Source organism: Dama dama, chromosome 7 (genome assembly GCF_033118175.1).
Source record: "Dama dama isolate Ldn47 chromosome 7, ASM3311817v1, whole genome shotgun sequence".
In the NCBI taxonomy this organism is placed as follows: domain Eukaryota; kingdom Metazoa; phylum Chordata; class Mammalia; order Artiodactyla; family Cervidae; genus Dama; species Dama dama.
In genome coordinates, this window is record NC_083687.1 from 45,339,689 (window position 1) to 45,359,895 (window position 20,207).

General features: G+C 43.8%; 1 protein-coding gene across 2 annotated transcripts in view; it reads right to left on the minus strand.

Annotated features, from left to right (window-relative positions):
- Positions 1-20,207, minus strand: part of PHACTR1 (phosphatase and actin regulator 1) — a 489,267-nt gene that overhangs the window by 278,525 nt on the left and 190,535 nt on the right. Inside the window, exon 1 of one of the 2 annotated variants that reach the window (XM_061147622.1) lies at positions 235-354. The exons of the other annotated variant lie outside the window; for it this stretch is intronic. The gene's annotated coding sequence lies outside the window, so the exon portion shown is untranslated. Of the gene's footprint in view, positions 1-234; positions 355-20,207 lie in introns of those variants that run through there. 2 annotated transcript variants of the gene reach the window in all.

Here is a 20,207-nt window from a genome sequence, read left to right on the forward strand (position 1 = left end):
GACAGGAGTTGGGATGAATTTAACTCACCAAAGACCGGGTAGCCACCCATCCAGGCGGGAAGGGTCCCTCTTCATCCCTTTCCTAACCTTAAAATAACCCCTCACGGACAGTTTCTCCAGCCTCCTTCAGATCCCAGAACAAGTTGGCAGACTCTCCCGGGCATGTTCCCTGCTCGCACCCAGACCGCTCCCAGGAGGCAGCCCCCAGCCGGTGGGTCGCAGATAGCTTCTTACCTTCGCAAAGCCCCAGTTCTTAAAAGCCTGGCTGGCGTCTCCAAGGAGTCCTGCGTTTCCCTTGACATGGGGAGCCACCAGTTTCAGAAACAGGGCACATTTCGAAATGAAACAGAAAGTAACCGGGTGATCCAGACCGGACCCCCGGGACCTGCACTTGGCTTTGGCTCTCCGCAGCCTCGGGAGTCCTGGGACTCTGCCAGCTCGCCCAGCTGTTTCAGCTCAGAGAGAATTCAGAGGAAGCTGCAGCTTGGAAGTCTGGAACTCACAGCCTGGGCTCTGCTTTTTTGTTTTTTTCTTTTTTTCAGAGTATTTGTTGAGCTTTTTAACATGCAGTTTGTCTCCTTCTGCAGGGAATTAGTGAGCCTGTCACCTGACTCCCAGCGGCTCCATTATATAATTCAAACGGTGCCATTTGAGTTGTGATCAGAAAACCACACTCCTCCCTACCCCCCACGACCTACCTCTCCCTTCCTTGGAGCGGAGGGCAAGACACTCAAAACACCAAACAAAGATGATCACCCTTTCTTGCAACTTCAGCAGAGCCACTGCATTTCTGCAGTGTATTTTTTATTTCCCCTGAGGTTTGAATTTTCTTGGGCAGTGTGCGTGCTAAGTCGCTTCAGTTTTGTTCATCTCCTTGTGACCCCCTGGACTGTAGCCCACCAGGCTCTTCTATCCATGGGATTATCCAGGCAAGAATACTGGAATGGGTTGCTATTTCCTTCTCCAGGTTTAGGACCTTCTGAATGTCAATGCTGAGTTAGGGGATTTCTCAAAATGTAACATCTCGAGATGTAGCTGTAGCAGTATCCTTGATTTTCATTTAGGGTGGAGGTTTGTAGAATAGATGAATCAGTGAACGGATTTGCAAATGACAGAGCTCATCATTAGTTGAACAGCCTCACATAGATTTAATGACACCTGTGCAAATGAAATCCAAAACCTAGAATGTTTATTACTTTAGCCATAATATCTAAGTTCCTTGAAATCTCAAAGGGTAGATTGAGTGGAGAGGTCTTTAGCCAAAACCCTGCCCTGACTGTCAACATCCCTCTTCCAGTCACCTCAGAGAAGCATGACATCCAACTGAAAACTATATGCTTGACCTGCAAACACCACTTCATGGCCAAACCCCCAGCCTCTACTATCAAGCACGTGGAAATTCTTAAAGCCAATCTATATAAATATTTGGAGCCAGCACTGTCCTAGGTGAAGGTAATAAAAATCAGTCCTAATTTCCCTTTCTTAGCCTAGTCATCTCTGTTCAGATGATGTGTATTCAGCGGCAAGTATGTTAAGACAGAATTGACCCAGGAATAAGAGATCTTTGAGAAACTTGGGGGGCATAAATGAGCATAACACTACAAGTGTTCATTGCTCAGTCATGTCCGAGTCTTTGCAACCCTATGGACTATAGCCCGCCAGGCTCCTCTGTCCATGGGATTTTCCAGGCAAGCATACTGGAGTGGGATGCCACGCCCTTTTCCAACGGAGCTTCCCAACCCGATCAAACCTGGGTCTCCTGCCTTGCACACAGATTCTTTATCATCTGAGTCACCAAAGGATCAACATAAAAAAATTAATAAATACACCAACCTATTTGCTTTTTCCTTGTCAAAGCCAGATGAGCTGTATACAGTGGTGGTTCTGGGTTCCTATTCTCCTCCCAGCCAGTGGAGACTTGTTGCTGAAGATGGGAAATACTCCAAAAAGACTGTTAAAGTCTAGGGAACAAATGCTAACATCAGCCACCTTCTTTTGGTTTTTCTTGGTCTGACCTCTTTTTTCCCTTTTGCATTTCCTCACTCCTATCAGCCAAAGGAACCTCCCCTTCCCTTCTTGCCTGACTGTAACGGTGTATTAATAGTTGATACCAAGGCTATACTAAACTATGTGATATTAGACTGATACTGAGCCCTAAGAATGGGGCTTCCCAGGTGGCGCAGTGGTAAAAGAATCCACCTGCCAAAGCAGGAGACACAGGAGACACAGGTTTGATCCCTGGGTTGGGAAGATCCCCTGGAGAAGGAAATGGCAACCCACTCACTCCAGTATTCTTGCCTGGAAAATCCCATGGACAAAGGGGCCTGGTGGGCTACAGTTCACAGGGTCGCAAAGAGTCGGACATGACTGAGCATGCTCCTGCCCTAAGAATAGTTTGCAAAGTTCTCTGTAACTACCCACATTCCCCTCTGAAGTGGGCATGGGGTAATTATTCTTCTTCTTATCCAGACCCAAAGAAAGCCAGTGACATAGATGGAAATTAGAAGTCAATTTTCCTACACTCAGAGCGGTTTTGCAAAGGAAGACCCAGATATACATTAAAAAAACATAACTGTTTAACCATGAATGACAGATTGATGTCTGTTTATATCTCTCCCTCCAGGTGTGGTAAATACAGAGTGTTGTGGCCGTTGCTATGGTAACTACTTGTTTATTAATGAGAATAAGGCTACATAGTAAAATATTAGAAGACATCAGGTGGTGAAGAAGAAAAGCAATAATGCAAAATAAATACTTGGTCTCCATACACTCCTTCAACACTGACACCACAAAACTCAAACATCCTAGACCAGTGTCATCCAACAGGAAAACAACGTGAGCCACATATGCAATTTAAAATTTTCTAGTTATTGCATTTAAAAAGAAAAAGAAAAAACTAGTGAAACTGATTTTGGTAATATTATCAGCTTGACAAACACCAGCTGTCCAGCTGAGGGGCTCATTCTACCTCCTACTTCAAATCCAATATATTAAAAATATTATTTCAACATGTAATATTATAGAATTATTAACAGAACATTTATGTTCTTTTCTTCAGACTAAGTCTCTGAACTCTGATATGAATTGTATGTATTTTACACTCGCATCACATCTCAATTAAGAGTAGTATCTACATCTCAAATGTTCAATAGCCACAAAGAGTCAGTGGTAGCCACATTAGATGGCCAAACTTCAGACTATATTCGGTCATTTTGGCTTGAAATTTGTTCTCTGAGTACACATTTGTCTGTTCCTACTTGGAACTTTTAGAAAAAATGAACTGCATTCATTTGGTTCTAGCTTTATGGCATAATTCAAGTGGTGTTCTCTTGGGTGGAGCAAGAAAATATCAAATAAGCTTGAAACTGAAGTAGTATTAAAGATTCAGCTTCTTTCATGCCACCAGAGGATCATGAAGATTAAAAAAAATAAATCTCAGGTTTATAAAAAGTTCCTTTCTTGGTTTGTCCCATTTACCCAGATTACTCAGGACCATGCTTGACTACACTTTCTGTGTACCCCCTCTTTCTGCCCTCTCCTCTCAGCACCCCAAACAGATCACTCAGTCATAACAAGCCTACCTGTTACCTCTTCTCGAGTCTGGGGATCTCTGCCTGGTGTCCCTGCCTCCACTCTCCACCCATTCACGTTCATATTCTCTCCTGCCTTCAGCATGAGCATGCATTGAAAGCAGAAGTTAATCATGGGATTTCTCAACTTAAAGCTTTTAATAGCAACCTGTTATCTTTTGAATAAAATCCATACTCCTTGTCCTTACATACTAGGCAATCATCAGCTGGCCTTTGGGGAACTTTCTGGCGCATCTCCTGGCTACCCAATATTTGATTTTACATTCTTGACTATGCCATCATCTCCATGACTCCATGCCTTTGTTTAAAGTATGCTCCCTCTGCCTGGAATGTCCTTCCTTAAAATACCCACCCCTTACCAAACAGCAAAATCCTTCCAGCCTAGTTCCAATATTTACTGTGGCTTTTTTTTGGGGGGAGTGCTTTACAGACATGTAAGATCTTAGTTCCTTGACCAGGGGTTAAATCTTGGTCCACTGTGGTGGAAGTGTAGAGCCTTAACCACTGGACCACCAGGGAAGCCCCAATTGCAGCTTTTCTTGCTCTTGTAAGCTTAACAGCCAACTCATCTATGTTCTCATGCCACTTTTATAAATAGATGTGCTATAACATTTATCATGTTCAGTTATAACTATATGATATGCTAGAAAAGGATTTCCCCAAGAAGGGGAACCACATACCATTTACTTTTGAGTTCACCTTGGGACATAACCAGATCTCAAAAAATGCCTGAGGAATTCCAACACTCTTTTCTTTCCAGTTCTCTTTCTTCTGATTGTCTAACTGCTTGGTACAACTGGAACTGAGCCTCAATTTTTTAATAGCTGTGGTATCTTGAATGCCATTTCATTCAACAGGTGTTTTAAGGTCATTCTTATAAACTCTGTTTATGACAAGTAGATACACAGGTATGCCTCTAAAGAGTGCAAGATTACATACTTGCTTATTAACTCCTTTGTCAACAGGCTAATGTCTGTGTCTTTGGTTTTACAGTTTCAGTCTCCATCTCTTTAAAGCTTTCAGTTCTTAGCAGGTTGGGAAAACAGAACACCTGTGTTTTGTGCAGAATAAGAGTATGGTGGCTTTGAGGAAGAGCATAAGAAACACTGCCCCATCGATATCACAGGATGTGACATTTAGTTTTGTTGCTCAGAGAGTCATTTTTGGCTTTATGCATGGCTCTCTAATGGTTTCCACACAATTAAATAAAGTTGTGCTTTAAAAAGTAGAGGGATGGACACCAGAGGCTGCTGAGGACAGGGAAGCACTGGAACCCTCGTTCATTGCTGCTGGGACTGCAAAGTGGCGCAGACACTTTGGAAGAGAGTTTGGTGGCTGCTTTCAAAGCTAAACATACTCCTGCCTTCAGTTCAGTTCAGTTCAGTCACTCAGTCATGTCTGACTCTTTGTGACCCCATGGACTGCCACACGCCAGGCTTCTCTGTACATCACCAACTCCTGGAGTTTACTCGAAAAACTCATGTCCATCACGTTGGTGATGCCATCCAACCATCTCATCCTCTTTCATCCCCTTCTCCTCCTGCCTTCCATCTTTCCCATCATCAGGGTCTTTTCCAATGAGTCAGTTCTTCACATCAGGTGGCCAAAGTATTGGAGTATCAGCTTTAGCATCAGTCCTTCCAATGAATTGAAGAAGGAAATGGCAAAACCCACTCCAGTATTCTTGCCTGGAGAATCCTGTGGACGGAGGAGCCTGGTGGGCTGCTGTCCATACGGTCACACAGAGTAGGACATGACTGAAGCGACTCAGCATGCATGCATGCATTTCAATGAATATTCAGGACTGATCTCCTTTAAGAAGGACTGGTTGGATCTCTTCTCTGTCCAAGGGACTCTCAAGAGTCTTCTCCAACACCACAGTTCAAAAGCATCAATTCTTTAGCACTCAGCTTTCTTTATAGTCCAACTCTCACATCCATACATGACCACTGGAAAAACCATAGCCTTGACTAGATGGACCTTGGTTGGCAAAGTAATGTCTCTGCTTTTTAATATGCTGTCTAGGTTGGTCATAACTTTCCTTCCAAGGAGTAAGCGTCTTTTAATTTCATGGCTGCAGTCACCATCTGCAGTGATTTTTGAGCCCAAGAAAATAAAGTCTGTCACTGTTTCCATTGTTTCCCCATCTATTTGCCATGAAGTGATGGGACCGGATGCCATGATCTTAGTTTTCTGAATGTTGAGTCAAATGCTGCTAAGGAAGTGGAGCCACCAGAACTCTCCTTCATTGCTGCTGGGACTGCAAAGTGGCGCAGACATTTTGGAAGAGAGTTTGGAGGCTGCTTTCAAAGCTAAACATACTCTTGCCTTACGACCCAGCAATTACACTCCGAGGCATTTACCCAAATGGACTGAAACCAAATCCACACAAAAACCTGCACATGGACGCTTAGAGTAATTTTATTCATAATTTCCAGCACTTGAAAGCCACCAAGATGTCCTTTGGGAGGTGAATGAATAAACTGTGGCACATCCAGGTAATGGAGTAGTGTTCTGGGCTAAAAAAGAATGAGTCGTGAAGCCACAAAAAGACAGGGAAGAACCTTGAATGTCCATGACTCAGTGAAAGCAGTCAGTCCGAAAGGCTCCATGTGGCCCGATTCCAGCTGTATGGCTTTCTGGGAAAGACACAACAATGATGACAGTAAAAAGATCAGTGGTTGCCAGCAGCTGGGAGGGCAGGGGGGATGGGTAAGTGGAGCACGGGGAGATTTCTCGGGCAGTGAGACTGCTCCATGTAATGCGATAATGTAGGTCATTACACATTTGTCCCAACCCATAGCGTGGACAGCGCCCAGGATGAAACTTTATGTAACGTAGCGACTTTGGTGACAGAGATGTGTTGACATTGTAGAACTGTGTCAATGTAGATTCATCAGTTGTAACACGTGCCGCGCTGTGGTTCTTGATGCTAATGGTGGGGGAGGTTGTGTGTGGGGTGGGCAGGGGGATATGGGAATTCTCTGTACTTCCTGCTTGATCTTGCTGTGAGCCAAAACTACTCTAAAAAATAAACCTTTTTTTTTTTTTAATTGGAGGGACCAGAGCAGCTTGCCCGTGGGTGCCCAGGGACTCTGCTCACTGGCTTCTGGCTTGATGTACAAGCTGTTTTCCTGCTAGGTTGTCAGTTGCTCAGATTTATTCGTTGCTTTCTCCACTTTGTTACCAACACACCGCTAAATAAACGGCATGTACTTAGGGACTAATAAATTCTCATTTAGAATGAAATGAAGGGAAAACACACTTAAGGCTTCGAATAATAAATACATATTTCCACCCACAGACACAGCATAATGGCCTTAGTGTCAACAGAAAAACTCTTACTGAGATGGTTTCTGGAGGCTCTGTAGCCCGGGACAGTCTCAGGCTTGGAGGAGGGGTTACCCTGAGAGGCCTGCTGGGGCTAGAAGAGCCGCTGAGATGGGAAAATTTAACTCTCTTGCTTTGACTCAAGTCTGGAAGTGCTTTCTGTGCCCCCCCGGGACCAGCCCTTGGTCACACAACCTGGTGGATTTACCAAGACGCTGCTCAGAGAAGGGCTAACACTGTTTCGCAAAGTACTTGCCCCAGCGAGCCTCAGTTTCCTCATCTGTAAAAGGTGGATGAGGATACTGTGGGTTATTGCAGGAGGTCATGTCTATGATCACCCTGACGCAGAGTGATAGTGTCAACTGATGGACTGGGCTTATTCTTAGTATTACATATCATTAGATATCACGTGATACTAGTAAAGCATTGGCGATGCCATGAGGGAGCTCAACTCACCACAGTGCCCATGTGAACCCCTCTTCTGCTATCTCACCACACTTTCTTTCTACTTAATTTGCTGTTGGCACATGTGAAGATGGTGACCTTACTGGCTTTTATGACCTCTGTCTTCCTCCCTTCTTCCTGTCTTAATTTTTTTCTTCCTCCCCACCTCTTCTCTTTCTCTCTCTTTTTCCCTTTATTATTTTTAAAGTGAGTTTATTTTGTCCCTTGCTATTCTTGGCCCGCCAACTAAGACTCTTTGTATCGAGGTCTTCTTGCCAAAGCCACATTAAGCTCCTCAGGTTGCTAAACTTAGGCCAGACTGTTTCTGCTCTCTTGGAAGGCCTGCGATGCCATAAATAAGAGAGGAGCAGGTCAAAGGATGCTTGTTCACGGCAAAGGGGGCTGCTTCACACAGAGCTTCCCAGAAGGAAGACAGAGCCTGATAGGAAGAAGAGCTCAGGCCTCAGGCGTCATCTATATAACGGAGTAGCTAATACCCCACTCTCTGCCAAGCCACGGCAACTGCCGATCTCAGAAGCCATCATTCAAATTGCTCTTTGGCCAGTTTAGCATAGTGTCCCCATGACAGCTCTGTTCTGGGAGAACAAGAGAAAAAGGCAGTTTCCCAGAGGAGAAGGCGGTTTCCTTTTCTTTCTATGAGATACATAGCCTTTATTTCTCACCTAAGCACCATGTGGAAGTTACGTGATGACCTGTGTCCAAGAAAGACACAAGAGGGGAGAGGCGACAACACAAATGGCCTTAATAATGGGGCAGGTGAGTGAAGTTTTCAAAGGCGGAGACTGCAGTGGAGACCAGCCCTGGGACTGAGTTCTGGTTCTGCCCCCTGCTCACTGCAGGTAAGTTAATTGGCCTCGGCTCTTCCTGCATGATATGCTAATAGTAATAAACTGGGGAGGGGAACTCTGGGGTGACTTTGTTAGCGTCTGTCAGCTGGCCTGGGGTACAGCAGGTGCAGAATGGCCTGGCCAGGTGAGTAGAGCCTCCAATCTTCATGCCCAGAGTGTAAAGAAGACTCCAATGCCCACTTTGCTAAAGTTCCTTGATGGAAGTTAAATGAAACCTCCAGCAGAGGGTAAAGACCGCGTGTGCGTGTCTTCCCACTTACAGCCCCGCCCCCGGCCCCCCAATCCTCCATGCTGCAGACGTTTTCCCCAAAGATGGACCCAAGTGTGTCTCCCATCTCCCATACTTGTTTAGAGCCTTGCCACTCCCCTGTCAAGAGGTAGGATCAAATTCCTCTGCCTCCGAACCTGGGTGGGCTTGGAACATGCATGTAGCCCGTGCAGCAGAAGTCATTCTGTGGGACCCCAGAGGTTAGGTCATAAAAGGCAACATATTAGCTGGAATCCTTGCTCTTGAAGTTGGCAGGTAAGCAGCTGACTGCATTGAGGCTGCCATGTTCACGAGGCAGCCTGACCTGGTCCATGTGGAGAGGCCACAGAGAGGGTTCCCAGACACCACCCCCTACCCCCATGTCACTGTCTGTCTGCAACCCCAAGAGAGACTTGGAGCCAAAACCACTCATCTGAGCCCTTGCTCAACTGCGGATCTATGTCAATGAAATGTAGATGAAGCACAACAAAACCCAATTGGAGGACTTCCCCAGCAGTCCTGCAGTCAAGTCTCCACTGTTCCACTGCATGGGACATGAGTTCGATCCCTGGTCAGGGAACCAAGATCCTACAAGACTCGTGGTCCAGCCAAACAAAAACAAAAAACCGACTGGAAGAGGATCCTCGCCTCTGTTACGTTCTCCTGCTGCTAAGTCACCTAGGGCACCATAAATGGGGCTTAAAGATCAGATCTGGGGAGCTGAGGAGAACCAGGGTTTAAATCGACCCTCTTACTTCAGCTTGTGACCCTAACAAATCCACATGTCTAAAAAAGTGATAAATATAATGCACAGGTCATAGAATTATTATCAGGGTAAATGAAGTGGTTCACATCAAGTAGCATCATGACTGGGACAGAGCAGACACATCTCAGACATTGTTTGCCATCACCCTTATCACCACCACCAACTCTGTTTCAATCATTATGACGGGTTTTGCTTCCAAGGCATCATGGCTGGCTGGACTATACCCCCCTTTTCTTTAATCACGCTTCCTTCTGTTTAGACAAGTTTCCTTCAACCCATAATCTGTATTTGTGAGCCTTCATGCTAATGTCACAATCATGAGGAATTGTTTCAAAAAATCCAGTCAGTCTTAGCTGCTTCATCTGGCTCAATCACAATCAACCATCACTTTGCCCTCAACGTATTTGACTTAGTCATCATCATGTGCGAAAGGCCAGATATTCTGGAGCAGGAAGTCTGTTTTGACTAAGGATGCAGAACCATCTATCTAAGTCTGTTGGGCCATTCAACTCAGCTTTTCCTTTAGTGATGTGGAAGGGCTCCTCAAGTACCTACAACGAGCCAACAGAGGAGAAAATTAAGGCTCAAAAAGATTGGAAACATTATAGCTTCACTGTTCATTCACTAACCTGAGTATTCATTTCATCATTCAACAAATAGCTATTAAAAAAAAAAAAAAACAAAACCAAACAGCTATTAACAGCTTACTCTGTGCCAGCCTCTGGACATACAAACATGAACAGTCACACTACTTCTGATTTTTATTTTCTCCCAAATCATTAATTTATCACTCATTCAAAAGTAAACATTTTGTTTTTCCATGTGTTTTTTTCCCCCCGTAATCTCTGCTGCTATGAAGCTTATAGTTTTGCCTGAAAGGCAGACTATAAACATGCAACATGCAACAACAATAGCATGTGCTAAGAGCTATGTGAGGGGAAATAGAAAGCTGTGCTTAGTGATAGGACTTAGTTTGAGGGAATGGTTAGGGAGGGCTTCCTGGAGGAAGTGGTTTTATATGGGGACTGAAGGAAAGGTGGGAATTAGCCAGATGGAAGGTGGGCAGAAAAGGGGAGTGATGTAGGCAGGGTCAACTGCTTAAGTGAAAGTCCAGAAACCAGAGTGAGTGTGGAAATGACTGACGGACTAGAAAAAAATCTCAACCCAATGTCCACCAGGGAGTCTTCGATATTGCTTTGAAATCCACTCCCAGAAATTTCCTCTGTCCTCCCACTCTACCTGGCTTACAAAGTGCATGTTTAATAAATGCGTGGTGAATTGATATTTCCCTTATCATAATCCTTTTTTAAAATCTTTATTGAATTTGCTACAATATTGCTTCCATCTTTTGTTACAGAGTTTTGGCGGTCAGGTAGGTGGGATCTTAGTTCCCCAACCAGGGATGGAACCGGCACTCCCTGTGTTGGAAGGTGAAGTCTTAACCAGTGGACCTCCAGGGAAGTCCCATCCTTACAGTAAACGGATAGAACTATAATCTTAGGGAGACAGATATGGTCTGTTGAAGCACACAGCTACATATACATGCATACATACACACACCCCAACACTTAGAAATTCAAAATACGGGAGTTATTGTCAGTTCATATAGTTTTTAAAAGCTCATGTTTATAGATGTTATCTTATTTCTACTTTATTTTTTAATTAAAAAAATAATTTTCTTAATTAACTCCATTTCTGTTTAATCCTCTTTAGTATGTTTTCCATTTCCAGGCAGCCTGCTTTTGTCACTGAGCAAATAGGTAAAACTGTAATTGGGCAGATTGAACTAGACGCTTAGAACCGAGTGTATCAAAGAGCCCAGACATTGGCATCAGCCCGTGTTCTTAAAGCCACTACACTGGGATTTCTGCTCTCTGCCGCTACTTTAATTCCTAGACACTGTGATGTCTGCCTTTCTGTGGCTGCAGTCTGGTAATAAAAGGAGACCTGTCCCCTTTGTCATCTGTAGAACAGAGGGTAATGTCCCTTAATTAACAAAAGGAAGTGGTGCAATGTAGTGAGAACACTGCAATTGTTTCCAATTAATCCCACATGCAGTTTGGCAAAGTTAATAATCCATAAAATGACCTAGGATCTAAATATGGAAAACAATCAGCTTTTATCAGTCATTTTTCTCTCTTTCCAGCACCAGCAAGAAAATTCCAAGGCCAGATGCATAGAACATCTACAGATTTACAATATCATATGTTCTTGAATATAATCTCAAATAGAAAAGAAACTTACATGTGCCATTCAAATCTTACAAATCCCCCGATGTTTTACAATCTCTATAATTCACTGCATATTGACAGATATCAGTTCAACCACCAATGGAGCAGTTATTTGACTGTTTACATCACTAGGCACCAAAGCAAATGAAAACGTGAAGGTCATGGTCACGGAAGAGCAGGACAGACCTTTTCCATTCGATATTTCTAAAACCTTCTAGGACAGAGAATGAAGGTATCACATGTACCCACGAACACCTAAAAAAATGTCTCATGGAGCATCTTACCTCAGCTCCAAATCTTTTTTAAAGAAACTGGGGTAAAAATAACATCAAATTTACCATTTTAACCACTTCAAGGTGTATAATTCAGTGCCTTTTAGTACATTTGCAAAGTTTTGCTACTATGACCTCTATTTCAGTACTACTGAAATAGTTTAATCAACCATAAAGGAAACCCTGTACCCAATAATCACTCATTCCTCATTCCTCCCCCCACCCGACCCAGTCCCTGGCAAGCACTCATCTACATTTGTCTTTATGGACTTCTCTACTCTGGACATTCCACATAAACAGAATCATACACTATGTGGCCATTTGTATCTGGCTTCTTTCCCTTAGCATAAAGTTTTCAAGGTTCACCCATGTTGCAGCTTGTATTAGTATTTTTTTCTTTTTATGGGTGAGTAATATTCCATTTATGGCCATACTATGTTTTGTTTATCCATTCATCAGTTGATGACTATCTGAAGCATTTCCAGAATTTGGCTGTTGTGAATAATGCTGTTATTGAACATTCTCATACAAGTTTTTGTTTGAACACTTATTTTCCATTCTTTTGGGTCTCTACTTCAGAGTAGAACTGGGAATTCATATAAAAATTCTGTGTGTAACATACTGCCACCTTACCTGCCTCAGGCGAAATCTGTATGCAGGTCAAGAAGCAATAGTTAGAACTGGACATGGAACAATAGACCAGTTCCAAATTGGGAAAGGAGTACGTCAAGGCTGTATATTGTCACCCTGCTTATTTAACTTATATGCAGAGTACATCATGAGACACGCTGGGCTGGATGAAGCACAAGCTGGAATCAAGATTGCTGGGAGAAATATCAATAGCCTCAGATATGCAGATGACACCACCCTTATGGCAGAAAACGGAGAACTAAAGAGCCTCTTGATGAAAGTGAAAGAGGAGAGTGAAAACGCTGGCTTAAAACTCAACATTCAGAAAACTAAGATCATGGCATCCAGTCCCATCACTCCATGGCAAATAGATGGGGAAACAATGGAAACTGTGACAGACTTTATTTTCTTGGGCTCAAAAATCACTGCAGATGGTGACTGCAGCCATGAAATTAAAAGATGCTTGCTCCTTGGAAGAAAATCTATGACCAACCTAGACAGCATATTAAAAAGCAGAGATATTACTTTACCAACAAAGGTCCATCTAGTCAAAGCTATGGTTTTTCCAGTGGTTCTGTATGGATGTGAGAGTTGGACTAAAGAAAGCTGAGCACCAAAGAATTGATGATTTTGAACTGTGGTGTTGGAGAAGACTCTTGAGAGTCCCTTGGACTGCAAGGAGATCCAACCAGTCCATCCTAAAGGAGATCAGTCCTGCATATTCATTGGAAGGACTGATGCTGAAGCTGAAACTCTAATACTTTGGCCACCTGATGTGAAGAACTGACTCATCAGAAAAGACCCTGATGCTGGGAAAGATTGAAGTTGGGAGGAGAAGGGGATGACAGAGGATGAGGTGGTTGGATGGCGTCACCGACTTGATGGATATGAGCTTCAGCAAGTTCTGGGAGTTGGCGATGGACAGGGAAGCCTGGTGTGCTGCAGTCCATCGGGTCACAAAGAGTCAGACACGACTGAGTGACTGAACCGAACTGAACTTACTGAGGAACACGTAATAATTTTTTAGTGAATACTATCAGAATTCTACAAAGGTTGAATCGGGTTGGCAGGGAAAATTCACCCGCGGTGAAATGCTCTGATGGAAATGCAATAGGGCATTGGAATATACATGCTTACGTCGCAATGGGTCAGGAAGATTTCTGTGGGTATCTCACCTTTCTGCTGGTGCACAAGCTACTTTTTTTTTTTTCAGTCAAGCTTTGTTGACAGGCCCTTGGGCACTGGAGTTGGTATGTCTCTTTTAGTACCAGGCATGTATGACCTAAACTAGTTCCTTAAACTCTAAGAGTTTCATCATTTGTAAGTGGAAGTAGGTGTAATCTATAATATGGTTATGATAACTTTAAATAGGGAGGTATATTTAAAAGATTTAGTATGATGGTGGTTTAGTCGCTAAGTCATGTCTGATTCTTGTTACCCCATGGACTATAGCCCTCTAGGTTCCTCTGTCCATGGGATTCTCCAGGTAAGAATACTGGAATGGGTTGCCATTTCCTTCTCCAGTGGATCTTCCTGCCCCAGGACATGTGTAGCATGTGTATTTCAGAGCCTGACTCTTGAGAAGACTGTTGCTCAGGCTGAGATAGCACAGCCTTTGGGGAGGCAGAGAGCAGAGGAAGATACGTGTGTGAGCAGAGCGCTTGGGAAATCTGCGAGGTAGGCATTGGAATCATAAATAATTTAATTGCTGTTTGTGTGTTTGTTAGTCAGATTTAGTATTGGTTTTATATTTTGTTCAGTTTGGGGACTTCCTCCTTTCTGGAGCTGCCAGTATCAGTTGATTGGGTTTTTCAATCCTCGGACTTTGGTTCATTGGCTCTCTTGAAACCCACTGGTGCCCTGGTAGATGGCTGGAAGTCAGAGATTGATTAGACAACTGCTGCTGTTTTCTCAGATCTGGGGGGGTTCACTTGCAAATCTCACTGCCATGGAGACTTGCTGGGAGACCTGGACGCCTGTGGAGGCAGCCAGCTCTTAGGAACCTCAGGAAGTTTCTGACTTAAAGAGACAGGAAAGGAAAAAAATCAAACCGGCAGTTAATTCCGGGAAGGTGGGTGCAGGGAAACGTTGTCAAGGATCAAAAAGAAGGATGACTGGGGAAATGAAAGGATGAGGAAAGGAACAGGCTTGGTGGCCAGATACCTAAGGTATCTTGATTGCAACCTTATATACCAAGAGTTCAATTGTATATCACGCGTATCAAGCAGAGAGAGGAAGTGATGAGAGAGCAGAAGTGGCATCCAGGTCTCTGAGAACTCACTGCTCCTTCTGTTTAAGGTCGGAAGTGCGTCATGAATTCTAAACTGAGTTCCCATCAGCCATCTCTAAAGCAATTCTATCTCTACTGAATATTTCATCATCCGAAATAGAAACGCTTCCAGCCTATTACTCTGTTATTTACATTGTTACTAAAGAAAAGTCGGGTGTTCCCAGGCGGCAGTAGTGGTCAAGAACCCGCCTGCTAATGCAAGAGATGCAGGTTCGATCCCTGGGTTGGGAAATTCCCCCGGAGGAGGGCACAGCATCCCACCCCAGTATTCTTGCCTGGAGAATCCCATGGACAGAGGAGCCTGGTGGGCTACAGTCCATGGGGTTACACAGAGTCAGACACGACTGAAGCGACTTAGCACACACACACACGCAAAACATATATATTGAGGCTTCCAGGAGTCAGAATGCAAGCCTCTTACAAACGCATTCTGTAGGAGAAATTCATCTTTTATCACCGAAAGATGAAAAAGGCAGTTTCATGAAGCCCGAACAGTTCCATCCCACACCATGAGTTACTTACTTGTGGTAGGAGTGCATGTACCAAGAATCACTCCTTAATTAGTCCAAGCCTAAAACAGCAGTTGTTAAATGTGAGACTTGAGTTGATGCAGAGGGGTGGGCTTATGCCATCATGTGGCAGAGACAGCCATGCTTTTCAGGCTTTATTTTTAAAGTGCGGGTAATTATAAACTTAAACCAACAGCAGAGGGGAAATGAATCATTTATTTGTCTCTCTTAAACAGTTTCTTTTCCAACAAAGTGTTTCCTTTTCTGTAGCATTTACCTAGCTTGCGAGGTGTTACTCTGTGTCCTGAGGACTTCAGCATCTGCACTTTGATCATAAATTGTATAGTAAACTTTCAGGGACAATATTGCATAATTGTCTAATTCATAATAAAATGGGAAAAGCAACCACACTCTTTTCATCCAGCACTTTGCTGATATAAAACTTGAACAAGGAACAAGCAGCAGTTTGAGGTAGAAGAAAAAGTTCTGCACCCAATGTCAGGACGCCAACTCAGGCCACCCCGCCTCTCGCTCCCTGGGCTGTGGTTTTCTTCCATGCTTTCTCGGGTTGCACACAGCTCTGAGATGCTGACGCAGGACATAGATGGGCCCCAGGCTGAGCAGCTGGAGTTGTCCCCTACGGACAGATACTCCAAGATGAACCACATATTTCTCATTCTTGAAATCCAGGAGACCTTCCCAATATACCTGCGCAGAAAGGCTCCTTGAAAATGAGGAGTGATGTCAAATGGGGAGTGATGGCAACCTACTTGGGCTTCTCACTTGGGCTAGTGAGAAAGAACCCACCTGCCAATGCAGGAAACATAAGAGATGTGGGTTCCATCCCTGGGTCGGGAAGATCCCCTGGAGGAGGGCATGGCAACCCACTCCAGTATTCTTGCCTGGAGAATCCCATGGACAGAGGAGCCTGGCAGGCTATGGTCCGTAGGGTCACAAAGAGTCGGACACGACTGAGCACACACACACATACACACACACACACACACAAGTCCATTAACAGGTGAATGGAGAGACAAATTGGGGTGTATCCAATACAACAAAACACTACTCAGCAAGAACAGAGAACTGTCCAGACCTGCGATGTGGATGAATCCCAAACTAATTACGCTGAGTGAAAGAAGCTAGACAAGAAACAGTTCATACTGTATGATTCCATTTGTACAAGACTGTAGAAAATGCAAGCTAATCTATAATGTCAGCAATCAGGTTACTTGGAAATGGGAGTGTGGAGAGGGGTGGATGAGGGGGTGGTTAAAAGAATGCATGAGGAAACTTAGGGGAGTGAGACACACGTTCATTATCTTGACCATATGATGGTTTTGTGAATATACACATATGCTAAAGATTCTCAAGTTGTATGCTTCAAATATGTGCAGTTTATTGTATATCAATTATAAACTCAATTCAGCTATTCCAAAAAATAAACCCCTCAAAACCTCAGGGGGCCTGGAGTTGAAACCCAACTTCATGATCCACTAACTGTGTAACCCTAGGTGAGTTACTAACCTCATCTCTAGGAGGAGGGTGATAATCATTTCTACCTCACAGGGCTGCTGTGAGGATTAAATGAGTTAATCTTTGTAAGGTACTTAATACAAACTAGCTCTTAGTGTTGTTTTCCCAGAACCACCAAGAAAGGATTCTGTTTTATCTTTAGCATCTCATTCCCATAAGATTTGAATTCATTAGTGTACTTAAGGCATATTAAAGGCAGGCTCATTCATGCAAATTTTTCAGATCTCTATTCAGCACCCATTGGGGAGCTTTTTCCAGACCACACTCTAATAAAAACACACCCCTTCCCCAGTCACTCCTTAGACCCTCCCCTGGATTTCTTCTCCTTCCTGACACTTATCGCCGTCTGACACTACATGATACACTTCTTTGTGTATCTGTTTACTCTGTCTCCCTCCACTGGAACATAAGTTTCCTGAGACCAGGGACTTCTTTGGTTTTCTGACATAAAAGTCACTCAACAAGTCTGTGTTGAGTGTTGAATAAGTGAATGACTACATTATCTCCAAGTACCTTCATGATGGTAGCAGGGTGGTGGGAGCTGGCCCCGTGACCATGGCACTGGGGACACTTGCAGTGGGCACACAGGTCCACGTCCCCTGTGACCGGCGCAGCGGGTCTAACCTCCAGAGGGAGCTGGGTCGAGGGAAGATCTGAACTTGGTCAGATCAGTGAGGTCCTCATCTCATGTCATTCCTGCCTCTGCAGGAGTAAGAGACTGCAGAGATTGAATAGGTTATTTAAAAAAACAAGATCAGGGCCTGGGACTGTTACTAAAATGATAAAGAATAGAAATCTGAAGTTTTAGAAAGTTGCGAACATGTAGGCTTTGATGGAACCCATCCGTAGACTGTTTCTTTATCGTCAGTAAGAAGAGAAATTGGATTAAAATTGGGTGCAAGGTACAAAGTCACCCCTGCCTTCCAGGTGCTCTGTGAAGTGAAACCAACTGGGTTTCACTTGGGGAACTCAAGACCTGCCCAGACTGTCCTTCGTCCCCCTTCTTTAGAGCTCCATGAATGCAAGTAATATAGCTAAGCCTCAAAGAAGTCAAGTGTTGACTGGCTTCCCTTTGCCTGTCTTACTGCTATGTGTCCGGCAGATGCTATTTCTGCAAGTTTGACACTTTCAGGGAGGTGTCAACATGGCATTAATATCAGTTCGTGTAACATCTTCTAAAAAGAGGCATTTAAACAACACCGTGGAAGGTATGCTTGGACCTGCGATTGTATTGCAATCTACCCTCTGTGGGTACATTTATTTGCTGCCTTTGTGTAAGTAGATCACAGAACATATTCTGCCGTGAACTCTCTCCTTAGGAATCTCCAAACAAGCCCTCATAAATAAGGAGCACACGTTTCAATACATACAAAAGACTTCTTGAATTAGCATTTGTCATCTTTTATGTTTTAATTATCTCATTTGATCTCTTTATTGTTGCAATTACATTCTAATTTTGTGTGCAGACACTCGAGTGCCTTGGGCTAGATTAATCAATTAATATTATAATAATTATGATAGCAATAGAAATATAAGTGGATAGGTCATTCCAGTAGTTCCAGATCTACTTCTTGAACTCTGAATAAAGGGAATCTGGCTGTGGGAAATTCTTTCAGACTATTTTGAAGTCAAAGAAGTGAGATTCTTCCTCAAATCCTAAACGCATATAAGAGGTCTGGATTATTTTTCTGGTTTTGTTTTAGTTCTAAGTCAACACTTTTTTTTTTTTTTTTTTTTTTGGCTGCAAATATGCATATCTCTTTAAGGAACAACACCGCTGTCTCTTTGTCCTGTTTTCTATAACCCTGAGTCTGAAATCACAAGGCAGTTGCTTTGACCAATGGCTCTCAAGGAACAGGGAGTTTGAGCAGGTGGTCAGACTTTGCTGTTCAGTTGCGAAGTCATGACAGACTCTGCAACCCCATGGACTGCAGGATGCCAAGCTTCCTTTCCTTCACCACCTCCCAGAGTTTGCTCAAACTCATGCCCATTGAGGCGGTGATGCCATTAAACCATCTCATCCTTTGTCATCCCCTACTCTTCCTAAAGTCAGGAATTTAGGGTCTACGAATAATTTTCTCAGACAAAATAAGGAGACTTATCTCAATCACAGGGTGATCTTTCGGGTCAGGGCATAATTCTAAGAGATATCCAGAAGCCCATTGCCTCTCACCAAGGCACACAGGCTGGCAGACCCCACAAGTGCAGGGCCCAGCACAGAGCTGAGTTCATTGTTGCAGCTTTGCAGGAACTCTATGGTTAGGTGCAAGCAAACAGAGGAAGACAGGGTCCTGCGATCTTTTTCCATCCCAAGAAAGATTTCACCCTCCAGATTACTGCTCCTCCATCAAACTACCCCCAAACCAGACACACACAGAGTCACCACATCTACACATCCACGTGCAGACACATACATGCCATCGATCAGATCAGGAACCAGTATCTGAGACGCTCCTTTGTCTTGGTCGGAACTTCTGTAAGATCAGTAGATAGCACACAGTGCTTTTGGTTATTATTTGTTCTCTAAACCGTGGGTACATTTTGGTCACACAGTGGATTAAGTCACAGGTAACATTTACTGAGTCTTTGCTGTGGTCCACACAGTGACTCTTGCCTCATTTAATCCCTGTAGCAACCCTGTGAGGAAGCTTCCAGAGGTAGGGAAACTGGGGGACAAGCAGGGTAGGTAACCTGGTGAGGTACGGATGGGTTTTGTACATCTTGGGGGTCCCGCAAAGAGCAGTCCAGACGCACACAAGGTGACCAGCAGGAAACCATTAACTATAGGAAGCCATGTAACTACAGATATGATCAAGTTAAAATGAAGTCATTAGAGTGGGTCCTAATCCAATCTGACTGGTGTCCTAAAGAGAAGAGAAGAAAGCCAAAACAGGCATGTACAATGGAAAGATAACTCGAGACCTATAGGGAGAAGGCCATGTGATCATTGAGTCAGAGACTGCAGTGATCCATCTACAAGCCAAGGAACACCAAGGGTTGCAATCTGCCACCAGCAGCTAGAAGAGGCAAGAAAATTTTCATCCTTAAATTCTTCAGTCAGAGAGCAAGGCCTTGCTGGCACCTTGATTTTGAACTTCAAGCCTCCAGAACTATGAGAATAAATTTCTGTGGTTTTAAGCCACCTAGTTTGTGGAAACCAATATACACACCAACCCATATTTTCTTATATAAGATCAAAGAGTAAAAGTCCTCTCTGACTTCTAAAGTCTCCTTTAACAGGGCTCATGCTGAGTAAAGAATTGTTCAGCCGCAGCTGGGGCCCCAGTAGGTGTGGGCTAATGTAGTTTATGTAGGAGCTCTCTTGAGGAGTCCATGGTTTCCAGGGAATGCAACTCTAGTTGAAGGATCCATTCAAGGTTTGGCACTATTGATCCTGAAACGGAGCAGGACCCTGTGTGGCTCCTGGGCACAAAACCTTTCTGTATCCACATGTCTTGATTACTGGAAGTAGGCTTCATCCAGCCTCCCTTAC